This window comes from Mus musculus, chromosome 14 (genome assembly GCF_000001635.26).
Source record: "Mus musculus strain C57BL/6J chromosome 14, GRCm38.p6 C57BL/6J".
Taxonomy (NCBI): domain Eukaryota; kingdom Metazoa; phylum Chordata; class Mammalia; order Rodentia; family Muridae; genus Mus; species Mus musculus.
In genome coordinates, this window is record NC_000080.6 from 104,926,879 (window position 1) to 104,947,312 (window position 20,434).

General features: G+C 39.3%; 1 long non-coding RNA gene across 1 annotated transcript in view; it reads left to right on the forward strand.

Moving 5' to 3' along the window:
- D130009I18Rik (RIKEN cDNA D130009I18 gene) overlaps nt 1–20,434 on the forward strand; it is a 327,640-nt gene that overhangs the window by 287,735 nt on the left and 19,471 nt on the right. The window contains exon 4 of the long non-coding RNA NR_015593.3: nt 9,209–9,419. This is a non-coding gene — a long non-coding RNA (RIKEN cDNA D130009I18 gene). The remainder of the gene's footprint in view (nt 1–9,208; nt 9,420–20,434) is intronic.

Sequence of the window (20,434 nt, forward strand, 5' to 3'; positions counted from 1 at the left end):
CTTCTACCTGCATCTATAAAACTGCCCTTGTAAAACTGCTATGCACATACCATATACCTGTTTTCTTTCTCACTGCTCTTAAATAGCCTCGTTGTCATGTGAGTTCTGTTCTCATGTAAGTTAGGCATATCCTAACTCTGACTGATCCTGTTAAATCTTTCTCTGGTTCATCATTTTGTCTGCCCTCAATTAGATGTCACTTAGAAACATAGACGCTTCATTATACACTCACCTTAACTTCATTTTTAGGGATTAAACGTGTGTGCTAAGGGTATGTCTGTATTTCAGCCAGGTATTACTATAATCCAGAGCAAATCTGCATTCTGGCTGAATCATATAGACCTAGATGATCCCTTGCCAGATCAGCTATGGATTAAAATTTCTCTATACTTGAATTTCTGTTTGTGCCAACCTGTTTTATTCTCTGTTCCTTGAACTCAATAATTTCTATCAATGCATAAGTCCAAGTCCAGTGAATCTCTTTGCTATCTCCATATTGGTCCTGAGCCCCTCAGTGAAAGCTTTATTACAGATATTAAATTCTCAGTTCTAAAATGTCCATTTGTATCTTTTTGATACTTTTTCCCCTTAAAAGAGATAGTATCAACTTTCTTTTTGTTTTATTAATTTATTCTTTGACAATTTCAAACATGCATACAAATCTTTCACATTCTCTACTAAAATGTCTATTGTCCATTACTTCATTGTCAGAGACATAGTTACTTCTTGGAAGTCTTTGTCTAATAGTTCCAGTGTCTAAATCATCTTGAAGGTGGCTTTGACTGTCCTTTCTTGTAGGGATTGGTCACATTTTTCTGTTGCTTGAATGTATGTTGTATTTGCATAATTATGGATCCACATGTTAGACCTAACAAATGCTGTATTCCTTAGATTCTAAATACTAATATATTCCTCTGGAAAATATTTATGTCTCTATTTTACCAATCAACAACTCATTTAGGTATAAATTGCAAGTTCTGCCCTCTCTTGTGTTGAGTTGTGATTCAAATCTCAGCTTTGTTCTTGTGTCTGAGCCACACTGAGCCACACTAAATGAGTTAGCCAAACACCTATGTGTCATACACACAAGGTATACACATAAGCTATATCATACACATAAACTATGCTGTGATGGTTTGTATATGCTTGGCCCAGGAACTGGCCCTATCAGGAGATGTTGCCTTGTTGGAGTAGGTGTGTCACTGTGGGCGTGAACTTAATATCTTCACCCTAACTGCCTAGAAGTGAGTCTTCCACTAAAAGCCTTCAGATGAAGATGTAGAACTCTCAGTTCTGCCTGCCCCATGCCTGCCTGGATGCTGCCATATTCCTGCCTTGATGATAATGAACTGAACCTCTGAACCTGTAATCCAGCCCAAATTAAATGTTTCCTTATAAGAGTTGCCTTGGTCATGGTGTCTGTTTATAGCAGTAAAACCCTAACTAAGACATATGCCATACACATAAACTATGTTAACATATAAGTTATGCCATACACATAACTAAAGAATTTCTTCCTCTGGAATCTCTTTTCCAAAATTACCTTCAAAGTTTCTCTAAGAAAGAAAGATGGGATTGTTATAGATCTTGTCCAATTCTATCAAATAGTTACACTTCTAAGGTTCACTCTCAGGACAAAGCTATGAGGTCATCTGTTCCTCTTGAGATAGCCAATCATAACCTCCCTAATTTGGTTCATCTCAATAACAAGTCTTCAAAATGTTTTAGTTTTTCATCATTAGGTATTTTTATATCCTTTCTACTTTTTAGTTGCATTCATTGAATAAAATCATTTTGAATGAGATTATATCATTACAGTGAAACAAAAGTTCTTTACAGTCTCCTTTCAGACACAACAAGAAGACAAATCATGTGGAATCTTCCAGTAAAGCTATTTTTGATCCACCTGTCATTTAAGGACCCCAGAACCTTATCTGCAGGCAGATATGGTTATGGGGTAACATTGTCTAGTAACTGCCATTCACTCCGCCAGAGTGTGTTTCTCCCCTAGTTTGTAGGTCAAGATCAGAAGTAGCTGACATTAGAGTTCATCTAATATACACCAGATATATACACCTGAATAATTTGTATTAGTATAGACTGAATGTATTTCTAAAAAATTAAAATACAATTTCAAGGAAATCCACCCACCAACTAAAAATTCAAGTAAATAGGGAACATAGAGAGCAAGAACACCAAGAAGTAACTCTCCATTCATGTCTTTAAGCCACAAATAAGTTTCAACCAGCTTCAAAAACAGGGCATTCACTTTCATAAATCCATTTTTACTCCAAGAAACTAATGATAATTAATTTGTACAAGGTCACAATATGAATATCAGCATCACCTGAAGATGCACACATTCCTTTTTCCAGCCAACAAATATGTATTGAGGGCCTACGTTCGTTAGACACTGTTCTATAGATCCAAATGTTCTCAGAAGAGAAGTGCAAACTAATTGGTTCTAAAACTTGTTACAGTCTTTTGAATGAGCAGTAATTCTCTTCCTCTTTTCCACAATTACATTATTTCTGTAATTTGCTTTTTTGATTTATTACAATGCTTTTCTGATTTGATTAATGCACTATATGTGAGGCTATGGTACAAGTATAAATACTCTGAAAGAACAGAAAGTCATTGATTTGATGTAATCATGATATCTCAGTATACACGTGAAACTTCATTTAATGGTGCCATTGTGTGACAGCTACTAGTAATTAGAAATGTAGGGATTGTGCTTCGGAGATGGATGCAATGGAGCTAAGTCATTACTCCTACCAAAACCAAAATGGCACCCTCCCTGCCGGCAGCCTTGCCCTGCCTTCCAGTTGCCTTAAAATAATCTGGATATGCTGCCTCTCCTCACACTGCCACTTCTCCAGACCAGCCTGCAATAGCCCCAACTTATGAGACAAGGCAACTCTCTCCACTCCAGAGACTAGACATAGTTTTCAAGGCCTGCAACGCTGGCATGTTGGCTACTAAGAAAGAGCAGCAATTCTGGAACAGTAACCAAAACAACAAAACATGTCAATGTGCAGAGTGGAAAGAAGGTTATAGTCAACTGGAATAGCGTGACCTCCATATCTACATTGACCTGACAACTCTGTTCTTCTCCCATTCTTTCCAACTCGCCTGCTTTCTACTAATGACCTCACTGTATGTGCATGCCCCTGTGTGTATGCATGTGCTTGCACCTGTGTGTGTAGGTGTGTGTGTCGGTGTCAAGCTATTTAAAAATAGTATGCTCATTCATTCTGCATGCAGGTTTCTGCACATCTTTTTTCTTGAAATGTACTGTGCATTTAGTACAAGTACAAGGCATTGAACTAAGTAGCAGAGAAACAAAGGTCCTAGGATTGAAGGAAACTTACCCCAGTGTCATCCACTTCCTTTGTGATACTTTGGGTCATTTTGTGCTTTGTTCTCTTCCCTAAAGTCCATTCTTCCCCCTTGCCTTTAGTTACTGCCAGCACTGTAGCAGTTGACTGCTACAGTCATGGTAGACCATTTGTGCTCTCACACAACATCCTGCCTCCGCTGCTAGCCTTCTGTCTCAGGAGATAAAGACTGGATCCGAGGAAGTTCCTTTTGGTCATATATTAAAAAAAGAAAGAAAGAAAGAAAGAAAGAAAGAAAAACTTAAGCCCAAGTCTTAATTCCTACTCCCTCCAAGCCTAAAGCACAACAAATGGCTGATCCCACAAAAATTAAAAGCACAGAAGTTACAAAAAGCACAAAGTTTGAGTTTTCACATTTCCTAGATCAATGAAAGTAAGACTTTTTCCCTGTGGAGATGAATACAAGTTTAATTCTACTTATATTAACAGTCTGTTTTTCTCAGGGAAGAAAAATAATACTTTCGGAAGGGAAATCTCTAACTGCCTTTCTTTCCCCTCCATACTGTAACGGGAAGACAACATTAAGCCCTTCAGTGAGATGATACCCATCTCAATCCACCCTGGCCCTGCTGACCAAGAATGGGCTGCTGTGCTGGAGTCGTAACCAACCAGGTCTCCTCCAGTTCAGCACACATCACAGCCCATACCCTTCTTATGTTTGTATGATTGTTTTAACTCATACCATTCAGCCCAGTGTTAACTCCATAGAATCAAAATCTGTATCTTTTGTCCTTCTCTCCTTTGCCTCTTCTTTTTCCTTTGCCTTTCTTTTCTTCTTTCCTGACTGTCATATCTCCAGTTGTGATATACTGTGGGAGTTTACTAATGTATCTAATAATTTATAAATATAATTGTTGTTGTTGTTAAATATCTAATAGTTTATTAGTATATATTATATATCTAGCAGCTTTCTGTATACTAACTAATTTACAACCTTGTCTTCATTATGAGACCATTATGGATGCATTATAGGGGGAGTCAGCCACCTATCCATCTCAAAAAATTTAATCCAGAATTGTTCCTGTCTAAAGGAAAGACAGAAAAAACTGGAACGGAGACTGAAGGAAAGACCATCCAGAGGCTGTCCCACCTAGGAATCCATCCTATCTGCAGACACCAAACCCAGACACTATTGCTGATGCCAAGAAGCACTTGCTGGCAAAAGCCTGGTATAGCTGTCCCCTTAGAGGCTCTGCCGGAGTCTGGCCAAAACGGATGCAGATGCCCACAGCCAACCATCAGACTGAACATAGGGACCCCGAATGGAAGAGTTAGGAGGACTGAGAGAGCTGAAGGGGATTGCAACCCCATAGGAAGAAGAACTATAACAACTAACCAGAACCCCAGAGCTCCCAGGGACTAAACCACCAACCAAAGAGTTCACATGGAGGGACCCATGGCTCCAGCTGCATATGTAGCAGAGGATTGCCTTATTTGGCATCAGTGGGAGGGGAGGCACTTGGTCCTGTGAAGGCTCGATGCCTCAATATAGAGGAATGCTAAGGCAGTGAGGGGGGAGTAGACGGGGAAGCACCCTCATAGAAGCAGGAGGGAATGGAGGAGGGGAAACCGGGAAGGGAGACAACATTTGAAACATAAATAAATAAAATAACCAATAAAAAAAGAAGAAGGGGAATCAGTTACAGGTATTCTGTCCAAACCACATACAAATTTTAAAGCCTGTAGAACATTAGAAAGACTAGGTGTTTGTTATTGCTTAATGAATGACTGTAATCAATCAACTCTTATTCCAATAATCTTAATATTACTATATTTTTCTCTTCTGATAATTTAACTCGTGTAATTTAGAGGCGTTTGTGAACATTTCCCCCTTGCAGCTACTGTAGAGCTTCTTTGCATTCACACAAACCTGTCAGTGAAACTATCACAACTTTCCATGGAATTCTATTAGGGTTCTTACTTGTAAAGTTAAAATGTGAACATCTACAGAAAATCATGTGAAAAATATCATTTCTGGCGGTGGGGGAGTCTAGTTACTCTCATTTTGATCGGTGAAGAGGTAAAATTGGCAGAGAAGGTTGGCTCAGAAGACCTCTTCGGCTTGTGATCACACACTCACTTAAGCTGGACTTCCTATAAGTCGTATTGCAAAACTCCAGACCTGAAAGAAAACTTGGGCAGCACTTTCCCTTCCTCAGAGCCACGATGTTGTGACCCACCTTGCACAGCAGCTCCTACAGAGGAGGAGGAGTGCTTGCCTTGCTCACTCCTACTCTTTCAGCACAGCCGACTTCCAACACTTAGTTCTTCAGCAGATGCACATAAGATGAAGGTATATATTGAACTCAAGACTTAACCATCATGCAACGTGATTTTGTTTCCTAATAACCCTTGAAAATACATGCAACAGGTTTTACCCCTGCTGCCACTTGGCCAACTCTATCATTAACTGCTGAGTCTTGGGTAATTCCAAGTCCTGTGCTGATGATGTTAAATTGCCACCATACTTGGCAGTTCTTGCAAAACTCAAAACTAAAATGATAAGATTGGTCTGTGAGCGTAGACCAGTGACAGAGGACATGTTCAGCCCTCAAGAGTCCCTGGATTTGATCTATAGATTAACCAAAATAAATTGAGGCAATAAATGCAGAGGAATAGTTTCACAGCTGATAAAGTATGGAAGAAAACCAAGGTATTTAGCACAAAATATTAAGATATTAAGCACAAAATTCAGGTAATGTCAATCTGTCAAAGAAGGAGAGAGGGGGGAGAGAAAGAGTTTACAGGAAAAAGAGGGGTTCCATCAACAATGGTGCTTAGTGGGTTGGAAAGTACATGAATGCTTGATTGTTCTTCTATCTTAGATTGCATGTATGTAAGTGTCTAACTTTTAATATTCATTTTATTACTCTTTTCAAAGAGTTTCATAAGCAAGTATTTACATCAGTTTAAGAAATATGCATTTCTCATTGTTTTCAAAGGACAGCATAAAATACAAACAAGGAAATGGAATGATTTAACTATCCAGGTTGATCAAGACAGTTGATCAAGTGGTCCACTTCTTTACCAGTACAGATTCTCAAACCATCTTGAGGGAAGTGTTAACATGATAGAAGAGTGGTCACCTTTCATCTATGACATAGACGAGTATGTATAAAGTTCATTAATCATGTCCCAGTCATACTAAAATAAGCTATGAAGTTAGCTAGGTAGAGTGCCATATGCCTGTTATCCCAACACAGGGTAGGTGGAGGCAGGCAGATCAAGACATGAAGATCATCTTCAACTAAATACAAAAGGTAGGTCTAGCCTGGGCTACATGAAACTCTGCCTCAAAGAAACAACCCAAACAAAACCAACAATAACCAAGAAACTATGCAAATTTGTCACCAGAATTCTTTGTGAACATCCCTAGTGGAGAAGAAAGAAGAAAGCTGCGGCTGGTTGCTCTCAGTGCACCTGTGTGACAAATGCAGAGATAACCCTATTTGACCTGCTTCCAATACACCCACTTCATGTTATGTGAGCTTGGACAAGCTTTTTCTTCTTCCTATGGATCTGTTTCCTTGGCTCTGAAATGAGACTAATGCTTAAATTGCAGGCAGATGTAGGCAATTTCAGTAACGCAAAACATTTGGTAGAAGGTGCCAATATACTTGCATGATGCACAGAACCAATAGTCAGGAACCAATAGTCAGTACCACAGCCTTTGTTAGTTACCTCGGTGTCTTCACTGACAAGCGCTTGATGGGTAGAGAGGAAGAAGACAGTTGGCTTCCATTAAGTAACTTTCATCGATGTGTAATAATGTAAATAGCTACTCACAGCAGTCTTGTGTTCTGTAAAGGTTAAAAACCTCTAATACATGTATCTATACACGCAGAATTCCTACCAGTAGAGACTCTATAAAAATCCCATTATATTTATATGCTCATACCCTGAGTACTTGAACTAATAAAATTGCATTAATGGCTATTTACATAAATTCACAATTCTAAATTAGACCTTTAATTTCTGTAATAAAAAAGAAAGCGGCTCATGTAATTTCCCCATTTTTATTTTCCTACATGGAATAGGGTCGCTCTAACATAATGTACGACTTTGTGAATATTTGCAGAGCTGCTAATATTTTATCTAATATTATATTTTGTGTTTTTTGATCTCTGACCCCTGTTTATACTCCCAGAACCCTCATGAGCAATGCTCACTATGATAACCTTTAGTGGAAGAAGCCGGGCTAAAATGGAAGTTAAATCATCCATGGCTCGAATCTCTCAAGGAGGCCTCTTAGGGTCAGTAGTGATTTTTTTTCCATGTATATTTCTCTACTTTAAGAATGTTTCTTAAATATTTGATTCATCAGGACTGAAATATAAGCCTTCTTTTCGAATAGATCACTGTCAAACACTGTAGAGTGTGACCATGACCCGAGTTCTTCCTGTCCTTTTATTATTATTATTATTTCACATTGTTCATTATTTCAATATATATTCCTACATCCTCTGGGGACCAACAAACCGAAACAAGAAGAGCCCAGGAAAAAATGATGAGACAATACATAGCTTTTAAAAGATGGCAAACGTAATTTATCGACAGAAGAAGAAATAGAAAAACATTATTTTTAAAATTAAATTGAATTGGTGCCTTAATATTTACAAAAGGTGATGAGTGTTGGAAACCAATATATATGTATGTGTGTATATATATATATATATATATATATATATATATATATATATATATATACTTTCCTCAAGGGGAGAAAAAGAATTATTAGAGAGAATTAGGATCAGGTGAACACAGGATGGTTAAGATACAAATTATAAATGGACAAAAAAGGATTTTAACGCCCGTGGAAGAAGAGGAAGACCTTAATGAGAAATGCGTCACACCTTAGCAGGGAACGTCCATAAGACCACAGATTAAGCCGTGAATCAGAAGAAAGAGACCCTAGATCACCAATGTGGCTTCTTTACTCCAACTCAAACCAAACCACTGATCAACGGGAACAGTGAGCAGTCCCCACTCACTAACCAAAGGAGGAGCACCCTCTGCAGCCAACTGAGCCAGAGACGCCATGTCCAACCCTTCTCCCACTCCTACAGGATGCGATTTCCTCATCCGCATTGATTTCTGCAGCCCAAATCTGACCTTAGGGGTTTCCAGCATTAAAAAGTTTGCTGCTTCACAAGACCAAGGGCCTCTCCTCCCATTGATGACCTCTGCTACATATGCAGTTAGAGTCACAGAGTCCTTCCGTGTGTGTGTGTGTGTGTGTGTGTGTGTGTGTGTGTGTGTGTGTGTTTTCGTTGATTGGTGATAGGAAGCAGGAGTGGGTGGGTTGAGGAGCAGGGGAGCGGCGAGAGGATAGGGGATTTTTCGGAGAGGAAACTAGGAAAGGGGATAACATTTGAAATGTAAATAAAGAAAATATCTAATAAAAATTTTTAAGAACTAAAATTTGCAGCTTTGTCATTGCCTGTGGCTCAAGGGTCTCTAGGATTTGGCCATTTCATCTTTGCTCTCACTTCCGCTGTAGCTAGGGGAGGTAAACCCTGACCCGTGCAAGGACTTCTCTGTCTTCTTCCTGTTTTTCCTCTCCTCTCTGGAATGTTCTCTCAGAGTGTCCTCTGATCTTTCACCCCACCCCCAACCGTGAACATTAAAAGCAGAGCTTATTTTTTTTTTCTTTTCTTTTCACACCTTTAGAACCCACCAGGATGCCTGGCAAGGAGACCATAAATCCCTATCAAGCTAATGACACACAGAATATCCCAAGGTTCAGAAAACTCTTTTGTTTGTTTTGTCATGCGCGTTCTCTTGACTCTGTTTTCCTTCTTCCCTAGGAATGAGTTGGACACGCATCTGACTTTCTACCACAGGCCTTTCTGAAGCGAGAGGGCGCCAATGAGTGCCGAATGAAAGGGCGTGGTGCTCTTCAGGAAAGAAAGCTCAACCTTGACGCTCCACTGGCTTCGCCTTGGGAAACCTCTCCTTTGCTTCTCTCTCTGTGTGTTCCTGGAGACATTTTCCCTGTTCCACCGCTGACTGAGTCTGGTCCGTGAGTTCCCTTATCTGAGGCCTGTTTGTAGCCCTTCACCTAGCAATGATGTCTTACCCTCCCCATGATTTCGGTATTGCAGTAGCCGGGGAGATCAGAGCCATAGGTAACTGGTAACATTAAAAGGTTAAGAATTTGTTCTTAATCAAATAGTAAGACAGTAATGGCACTACAAATAGAAGCACATTTTTTATATTCTCATTTCCTTCCATGGAAATGAGCATACTTTTCATTTGCTAATGAACTACAGGAAGGTCATAGCTGTAGTCATATTGAAATAGACACTCACTGGGTAATGTACTACAGAGGTGTTTATACGCCAAGTAATTATTCAATCAATCAACTGGCTATTAGGTTAGCGCCTACTCTGCACAGGGCATTTTACTAAATTATGCAGGAGACATAAAGAAATGTAGGGCATCTTCCCTCAGTTCCAGATCCCAACATATATAAACATATACTCTAAGCAAAAGAAACAGTTCTCTCTCATAATCTGAAACCTGAAAGATATTAGAGTGGAACTAACCATCAAAGTAAGAGTGCTTTCTACCTGATATGATGCATCTAGATATTCAATGAGTCAGCCTTACCAAAGTGAAATCATAAAAGATAGATCTAAGATCCACAATCTTCTCCCTGTGCCCTAGCATGTGGCTTAGCTGGTAGAGTGCTTAGAGCCCAGCCCCATACAAATCAGCTGTGGTGATGCTGGCCCAAACAAAATACCTGGGAAGTGGATACGGAAGAACCAGAAGTTCAAAGCCGTCCTAGCCTAGCCTTCAAGACTCTCTGTCTTAAAGGAAGAGATAGAAAGCACTAGAAAACAAATCTCCAGCCTGATTCATTCATTCACTCTCACATTCATTCACTCACCCAACCAAAATGTAATGGTAAAAGGAGAATGAACGGGGACTCCAGAGCTGCGGGGTACAGAAAGAAAGAGGAAGAAAGGCTGAGGGGAGTCCGTGGCTTCCCGTTGTCAGTCCTCGTGACACTCACAAAACTCACACATCTTTGAAATCATAAGGGAAAAAGAAACAACATCAAATGATAGGACATGGAGCTGACTCATCGGCTGCAGCATAGAGCTAACCCAGATGTCAGGCTGCAGCACAAATGCACAGAGAGAAGGGGCTGTGGGTGTTAGTGCTAGAAGACTCGGAGGGAGACAGAAAGGGCAAGGTCATTTATGGCCCAGGTTATCTGCTACTGTTGTACCCTCTTCAGGCTAGAGTGACAAAAAACAAAACCAAAACCAAAACAAACAAACAAACAAAAAACTGTAGTGGGAAGTTTCTTTCCCACAGCCCAAGAGGCTGGAAGTCCAAGTCACTACCCGATTTGAAGTCTGATGAAGTTCTGCTTTCTGATTCATGTTTGATGCCGACAGTATCTTGACCTACCTCTAGGAACAACACTGGGTGAAAAGCATCTAAAATTAAGCAAATGTCATTACAGATCCATTCAGTATAGCATAGATTTGTACAACAGGAGACGGGTGGGAGGAAAGAGAGAAGAGGGCATGGGAGAAGAGGGGAGGGAAGAAAATATAAATGAGAGGAAAACGAAAGTTTATGTGGGAAATTAATGATTAATGATTATGTAATTATGTAATTGACAGTTTCATTCAAGGAAAGGAAAGAGTCCTTTGGGTGCTAATGTTAGTTTGGAAAGGAAAACAAATTACAGTCATGTTTGTGTCATTTGCAAAAATAATTGTGAATTAAAGATGCAAACACATAAAACAAATATAAAAATAAAAGCAAACTTTGAAATTATTCATATGATCTTGGGATGGTAGGAAACTACTTAACCAAGTCAGAAGTTCAGTGCTCACGAGGTGAAGTTTTTTGATGCTTTAGAATTCTGTTAGCAAGTGGTATCCGTGCTGAGCCAGCATATACACTAGGGGGGGGAATATTTACATTTAGTTAAAAAGGAGGTGCTGTCTGCATTTGTTATTTGCACAAACTGACTTGACAGCTTAGCCTGCTTTTCAATAGCTCACCATGTCTGAGTTTCACCCACCTTCACACAGTAAAATTTAGAAAACTTATCCTCCCAGAACCCCTTGCAAAATATATCTAAGTTCTTCTTTGCCATAACTGTATTCTCCAGGCTCAAGATACTCAATATTGGTACGTGGGATTGAACCTGTATCTGTGAGATTTTTTTTTCTATCATATACTTTCTGATGACTCTGGGTAATAAACAAGTTTGCTGATTTATCCAGAGTGGAAAACTGAGATCTCAGGAAATCCAAGAATGGAAGATTTGGAGAGAGTTGCTGAGCCTTGTTGGCTGTGTTCAGCCAATTGCCTGAAGCTACCGCACCAAGAAGCAAGGGAGCAGGGCTGCATCCAGGGGTCAGTGGGCCATTCAGCAAAGCCATAGCATAGGGCAGGTGGACAGAGTCTTCAGGTCCCTAATCCATTAATTCTTCCAGTACTAAATATCTGTCAATAGATCCCCGACTACACAACCAGACAGTTCTTATTGTTATCAACCAAAGAAATTACTACAATACTGCAGGAAGAGCATCTATAAGTTGATATTTAAAGGAAAAAAGTCTAAGAGTCAGCTCAAAGGAAAAATAGACAAGGAATACATATAGGCATATCATTTTAAAATAATGAAAGTATAAGCATATACAAGAATGCATATCTTCATAATGTAAGGAAGTTCAATTATAAACAGTGAATTAGACTCTTCTTACTCTTGTATAGGCAAAAAAAAATTAGAAAGATTACAATTCATAACCAATCAGAGTGTTATAAAGAAAAACATCAGTAGAATATTCAGTCACAAACTAAAAACTTATTTCAGACACATAATACCCAAGACTCAGGGAGCATCAAGGAATGAGAAGGGGACAAAAAGATTGTAGGAGCCAGAGGAGGAAGTATACCAGAGAACACCACTGTCTTTTGGACAAAACAAGATATATACACTCAAAAGCACTAGACAGCTGTGACTGGCTGCACAAGACCTGCAGGAGATCCAAGGAGTGACATTCTAGCATAGAGGGAGAAAGGGCTCATGAGTTCAAGACTCCTATCTGAGGAACTATTGACAGTTAATGGCTCCCACAGGGGGCAGGGGAAGAGGAATAAATCAGTTTAAAGTTGCAGCCCCTGGTAGGTAAACCACACCCCAATGAACGGTTCCACACCGGTACCTGAGCAGCACCAATTTGTCTGGGTTGGCTACTGGAAGGAAAACAAGGCAGGAAGTGAGGAGGCGGTGGAGAGGTGGGGTCTGCAGTTAGGGGGAGGAGTGGCGGGGAATATGGTCTGTAGGAAACATTCTAGGAATTAATAAAATATTATATTTCAAGAAAATATCATTAACATCTTGCAAAGTCACCAGCTTCATTTGTTAGTTGTCTACCCTACAGCCTTAGAGCAATCTGGTAATTATTATAAAGCCAAAAATGCAGCTGAGCGAGGACCCAGTCACTCCACTCTTCGGAAACAAGAGTCTAGTGCAGAGCACTTATGGAAAAGGATATTTGTTACAGGATTCTTTGTGCTCTCAAAAAACAAACAAACAAACAAAACAAACAAACAAAAAAAAGCAGAAAAAACAAAAACGAATTGTCCACTCATTTAAAAAAAAGCAGTTGACCGAATTTTTTATTTCATTCATTATACAACATTATTTTGCATATGTGATCAAATTTTTATAATATTTACACTGCAACCTATTAACACATTTGGATCCATGTTAGAGTGCATAGAACACGGTGACGCTCTGTACACCGGGGAAATCGTGAGTGGGAAAGAAGCCGAGTATGGAGCTGTTGAAAGTGAGGACGGTGTTAATAGTTAGCATGAGACGTGGCAGAAAGCGAGGGTGAAGTCCACGTCTGTGGGATGGAAGTCACCGCATGTGGTATTACCTCCTGGGAGACTGTTGCGCAAACAAGAAAATAACGGCTTCACCCAAGAGTGTGGCGACGCACGGTCACTGAGTGTTTTGATGGCAACACACAGGGTCACTGAGTGTTTTGATCATGTGTGCTATGGGATCTCAAACTATTCTGAAGATTCATAAATAAAATTTTGAGAGAAAAAGAAAAATAATCTGGAGACTGCTGTTTGCTTTGGTTTGGGGAAAACACATAATCTCTCTTCTCCGTTGTCACCTCAGAAAAATGACCTACTGGCACGTGTAGCAAGGGACTCTATAACCTTTGCTTTCTGTTCATGTTATTAGATGTTATCAGGTGTTACTTTAATGTTTTTAATAGTTGTTAAAAACCATAGGCATAATTTTTTTCAAAATGTAGCTTAAGTGTTTTACTAACACTGTCACACTCCATGTGAGGATTTCAAAAATATTATAAATCATAAAGTATTTTAAAAGATGTTTCTACTAAGTTGGGCATTACAAAAGGGGGGCTCCTGGTATCATTCAGTCCCCATGTGGTTACCCTCAGGTCTACTGTACCAAGTGCAGCACCTGGCAAAATGAAGCAATCTTTGAAGGATGGGTAAAGCACTCAGGCTCTGAGGGCATATAACAGCAGCCAGTGACTTTTCTTCGCCCTTTCTCCTAGGCGCTTGCTAAAGTCTGAGTGAGTGCATCCTTCAGATCTCATAGGCTGAAGCTGAATTGCCAAGACAGTGGTACCCAGAGATGGGAAACAGAGACAGTGCTGATCACAAGGCTTGTCTCTTGTGGGTGAGATTGGCCCCCCTATACAGAAGCGAGGGAGCCCCTCAGGAGCCCATGCACCCTTTCCACAAAGGAGGGTGCCTTAGAAAACAATTCCTGTGTGATCTCTCTCAGCCTCTACTGGCTGCTTAACCTTGGACTTCCCAGCCTCTAGAACTGTAAGAAAACTTTCTGTTTACAAATTAATCGATCTAAAGTATTTTTTTATAGAAACCTGAATAGAATGGCAAAGATTTTTCATATTTACAAAATTACTCTTATTTTGAAAAATGTAATTACTTTATTACTCAAATCAAGGTCTCTTTTGTTATCATCTGAATGAAAAGAATATGATTATTTATCAAAAATCAAATTAGGGGCTAGAAGGATGGCTCTCGCTATCAAGGCACTTGCTACCACGCATCAGAGTCTGTTTGATCCCTGTGACCCACGAGGTGGAAAGAACAAACAGATTCTGGCAAGTCATGCTCTGATCTCTATTCACAGGCTACTACACACACACACACACACACACACACACACACACACACACACACACACAGGCTTTAAAATAAACACATCAATTATTTTTTAAGTCAAGAAGAAAATAAAATCATACAAACCTAACTGAAGTATCTAAGCAAGAATTTTTTAAAAAGGGAAAGTTTTTATTTATTATATTTTCTACTAAAAGGATGTAATAAGTGTATAAAATAGATGAAACAAAATGTAGCTCTTAATGGGACTCAAGAAGTTTAATCTAAGAGCCAGAGAACTGGTTGCATAGATCAAGGAGTTTGCCTTGAAAACCCAGAATCTAGAATCCATAGTAAGAAAACCCAGCCCTGAAAGATGTCTTTTGGATTCTACATGCATGCATCCAATGGACACACGTAAAAACAATTATGAGCAACTTCTCATAATCACAAAGAAAGCCTCTATCTGAGTCTACAGTGCAGCCATTCATGTGTGTATTTAAGTGAACACACAAAGTGGGCATATTTCAAGGTCTCTTCACTTGAGTTGGCATTGTGAATATACTGTAAATAAGAATGAGGCCCTGAGATGGGAGTAAGAAGTTGGAGACCATTATTAACCACTTGCAAATGGAAAATTAGTTTTCTCCAACAATCTCACAGGGAATACAAACTATTCTTAAGGGCAGGCCCCATGCCCATCTGTAGACAACCAAAACAAAAGGAACTCAACACCATTTTTGGAAGTTCCTTGTCTCGTAATGTTTTGTCAGGGTTTTGTTTTGTTTTCCACCTTAAAGGTCCTTTGCATATATATCGTGGTTTTGGTTTTATGTTTTTATGGGGTTTCTCTATATGAAAACATGTAACTCTGCATCTATATGCGTTTCTTAGACTTTATTGGGGAGTGTCCTTTTCTTCTTCTGTTTGTTCTGTCCTATTCTGATTTGGTTGCTTTTATTCTTATTATTTATTAATTACTGTTGTTATTATTGTTCCTACTATTTTAGATGCCTGTTTGTATTCTAATGAGAAAGAAACTGTGTGGATTTGGGTGGGTGGGTAAGACAGGGAGAGGGCTAGGGGAAGAAAAACCCAAATCAGAATACATTGTATAAAAACCTGATATTTTAATTTAAAAAGAAGTTGGACGCTTTTCAAAGCTAAAGGACTTCCATGACTTTACAATTCAGCTAAAACAATGTTTATCAAAAATAGATCCAAAGAATTCTATACTGCATTCGTGGTTGAAATATAGCCATTCCCTTACTGAAGAAATTTTAATTTTTGCACTAAAATGAGTTACCAATAAATAAAATACATTAAAATATATCTGCCTCTAAAAGACTATTAGCCTTGGGATTGCTAATAAAGCAATGACAATAATGAGCAATAAAAGGATCTGTCATTTTAAAATGCTAAGACTTTATGATGAAGAGAGCAAATGGCTTGTAAGCCTTAGGACCGTTGTTACCTGAGTCTAAGCTGCCCCTGAAGCTCATTTCTCATGACTAAAGATCACAGGGCCTGCTGCTTAATGGGAGAGCGGGTAGGTGAGTGGATGGGGATGGACCAAACACATCCTAGCTGCTCTATCATCTGTAGAGAAACACAGCATCCCGGCACTAGAAAGAAAGGGAAGCTAGATAGAAATCAGCCCATGTGAGAGCATTATCTGTATCTTCCGGGCTTGCTCATTAGTGGCTCTCAGCACAGCTCATACTACACTCCTTGTCCAAACTGGGTTAAAAAGAGACCTGCATGATATGAAACTTCAATCTTGCATCATCACCTTTGGCTAACATAATATAAACTGACTTCTGTCATAGCTTGTCTACCTCCATAATTAAACAGAAAGCTTAGATAACATAATAAAAATGGCCAAGATAAGGGAAGCAAGGGGGGATGGATTTTTTTTCTATATCCCAAAATAGGATTCATGACTTTAATGGCTTTTCTCCCAGCCCAAAACACATGATGCTTAAAGTCCAAGTGACTTCTGATGCTATATCGCCTTCTGACGCTTTGGTAAGGTTTTAAGGGTGCCATTCATTTATCTTGGAATGCGGCCATTACTGTGGTATCGCAGAAAATATCACTTTATTCCTGCATCAGACACACAAATAAAAACAAAACCTAATTTCTCTTCTTCCAGATTTCAGTAACATAATGTTGCTAAATCAGAGCAGATGGCAGCTGTCCTCTGTCTCAAGTCACCCCTCTTCTGTGCAAAGGCGGGTCATGTGACATTTCCTATTCATTTATATTTTCCCTAATGAAAGGATGCCTCTTTGTACTGCAATAGATAGTTTAGATTTTTTTAATATTGTTAGTGTTGAGAGATAAACACTTTGGTACATATTGGAGAGTAATAAATTGTGTTGAACATTGATAAACTAACGCAATTACCAGCAAGGTCAGAGAGTCAGCTAATTTAGAAATATCAGTCCTAGGATTTTGAGTTGTCCCCTGGAGAACTGTGGCCACTTTATTACAGCAGGAGGGTGAGGAGAAAATGGGACATTAGGATTGATCTTTTGATCTAATTGTGGGACTCTGCCATTCCTTGTTTGACCAAAAATGCTTACCAAGCAAGAGGAAGCATAGCACAACTAATTGAGGGCCATCCCTTACACATCAGACACAGTGAAGGAATTCTGGGAAATACTAGACAAACTGCACCTGAGGTTGTTGGTAAGAGGCTGCTGCTGCCATTTCGTGCATGTTTGTATTTCTTTTGCAAGATGTTTTCAGCATCGTGGACAAAACTAAAAGCGAGCACCTTCAATCCACTTAAGGTGAGATTTTTCACTCTCCTTTCAATTGTCTGAGCTGGTTAAAATCTGAGAAAATCCAAATGAAGTAATAACCAGCACCCTGCTTCCGATAGGGGACAAAAAGTTGCTTTAGGATTCCCTAAACATCAATAGGTTTTTCAGGATCAGAAACTGTCCCATTGCCCTCAAACATTCGTTGATACTGATTTATTTGCCCATCATTAACACAAAAACTGTGTACAACTTACATCTAGACCAGTTCAATAGCACTATTTACATTAATTCCAGAACTCTCAAGCTCACATTATTATTGTTCCAATATAGTTCACTTTATCTCTGGCCCGATATCCATCAGGTCCTGGTTTCTCGGGATAGGTCAATTTGAAGGAATGCGTTAAAGTCAAACTGGATAACATTCTGAACCCAGGGCCGAAGCAAAGTTCAACTGAAATGAGATTCACGCCTGGCTGCCAGGCGCATCACAAGCACCATCTACCTGTGTTACTTGGGTACAGCATTTCAAATGCAGCCTCTTTGAATATGTAACCCCACTTGAGAAGGGCTTTCACAGGCTGAAAATGGCAGATGCACATTTACACAGCATCTCAGAAAGGCGTGAGATTGACAGGAGCAATAAAACATCAGAACCTCCGACTCTAATCATGGATGGTAACAAAGTGCCTTGAAATTTCCTTCTAATATCAGCATGCAAATATGTAAACCTCATGGAAGTCGTAAGCCTTGGTAGGTAAAGGCGGATTACCTGAAAACATTTCCCTTGAACACTGTATCTCCAAAAGCAAAAACTAAAGCTTGTAAGACAAACAGGAAGTAAAATTAAAAACAGTGCTATTGCTTACTACAGTTCTGACTCCAGAGTCCTCCCAAAGGCAAGGGGACTAGCAGAAAGGCAAGCATTCCTACAGAGCTGAGGGGAGGAAAGACAGCAGTGTTGAGTGATCACAGACAGTATTTCAGTCTTTGCCAAGAGCCCACTCAGTTCTACCATCTTCAGACTCGAGCAAACCAGCCTCCAGAATGCCCAGCGTCTCAGCTGCCTTCAGTGCCCCTGCATCATCTCAGTTTCTATGAACTTAACTACAGTGCAGAGTACTTAAAGCTCGCAGAAGAATGGTGATATTTTAAGGGCAGAGTCTTGAGAGTACAGCTAGAATGTTCACGATTCTATGCAGTGAGTACAACTGAACTAATAATACATGTAGCAAATAACTGATATCAAATTGACGTAGGAGGCTCAGCTGTCTGCCCTTTGTCTATAGCTCTAATTCTCAGAATGGGGCTGGGCTAATCCCTGTGATGTAATCAGCTCCAGGGGCTTAGCCACTTACACTGCATTATTGGAAGGATGATGGACTGATGACGGGCTGTTAACAGTAAGATGGTATGAGGCAGTATTTGAGGTCAAACACTGAGCTTGGTCTGTGACTGGGAAAGGTTTGGGGTGTTTCCTTTTTGTTTTGTTTCCTTAAAATGACAGCTGAGACCATTTGAAGATAATTCTGAAATTCCTTTCCAGGGAACGAAATACATATTTAGTATAAAGAGACACAATAACTATGATTTAAAAGGTCAGAATATATGTTTATATGCCCCCTATACATATTAAAGGTGGATTAAAGGTGTATGTCACCAAGCCTGACTTAGTAGTTAGTTATAATGTATATCTTTTCTCAAAGCATCTGAGAATTACCTAATTAAAGAACCGGCATTGATTCTTCCAAAATACAAGGTAACTTATTAAAGAATATGTTACCACCATTGGACAACTGGTGTTATTGGATGGCGGTGCTGGTTTGTTGTTGTTGTTGTTGTTGTTGTTGTTGTTGTTATTCAGTATTGCATGCATACATATGTGTTTTGATTCAGACTACTCTCTCCCCTCCATTTCTCAGGCCCAACCCCCATCCTATCACCACATTCCCCTCTCAACTGGAGCTGGAGAGAGAGAGAGCCCTGCTTTAATGGCTCAGGCTCACAGTTCTTTTTTGTTTTTAAAGGGCAGAGTTTAGTTCTTATTACACAAATTTAAGATGCTGCAGACTACTTAGAACTGATGTTCGTCTCCCTGATCAATGAGTAGAGTCACCTGGGCCCAGTGTTCTTCACTGGGTGCTGAGACACGGTGAGCGTCAGCCCTACTCATGACCACAAAGTTGTATGTGTGTATGTCACAGTGATCACTAGTCTAGACTACAGTTCTAAATTCAACGTCTGACTCCACCATCAAATAGTCCTTCCAGTTGGACAAAACCTTAATCTCTGAGTCTCCATAAAAGACCCTTCCCAGAACCTGAGTTACATAGCGTTGAACACCATAAATGTAAAGTATAAAATGTTCTCATGACTAGTGTTTGGCTATTTTAAGGTTTGCCCCAATGACTAACATTTAAGCCCAACTCTGAACAATAAAATCTAAAGAGAATATATTTTAGATGATAATTTTTCAGTAGCTACTTTTTGTTAGTATTTGTATTGCCCTGTGCTTTAAATAAGGAGCCTGTGTGAAATCTCCCAAGATCTCACATTCGAGTGGCCAGTTGCTCTGTGGTAGATCAATTACTAATGCAACCATTGTTCCTGATACCCAAAATGATATTCAATATTTGCAAAACATTTTAAGTCCTTTGCATAAAACATAAATACAGATCAAGTGCTGTGGCTTAGTAAAAAACAATCCAAGACAACAACAAATTTTATCAGAAAAGTCAATATTTGTACTTTGTATTTGTAATTCTATTTTTAATATGTTACTTCATTGACATGCACAGGCACTCTTGATATAAGTAACTTCTAATCTTATACTTTACTGCAGTTATTTTTAATAAGAGTTCTTGTAGGTGTAGAGAAAACACAAATTATGTAAAATGTCTTGTATTTTGTCCTAAGTTATATAAGTTACACGATATGTGTCTGTCTGTCTTTCCATCTGTGTCTGTGTATATGTGTGTACGTCTCTCTCTGTCTGTCTATGTATGTGTGTCTCGGCCTTTCGGCCTATAGATGTGTGTATGTTTGTATACGTGTGTGTGTGTGTGTGTGTTTGTATATGTGTATGTATGTGTGATACACACAAGTGTG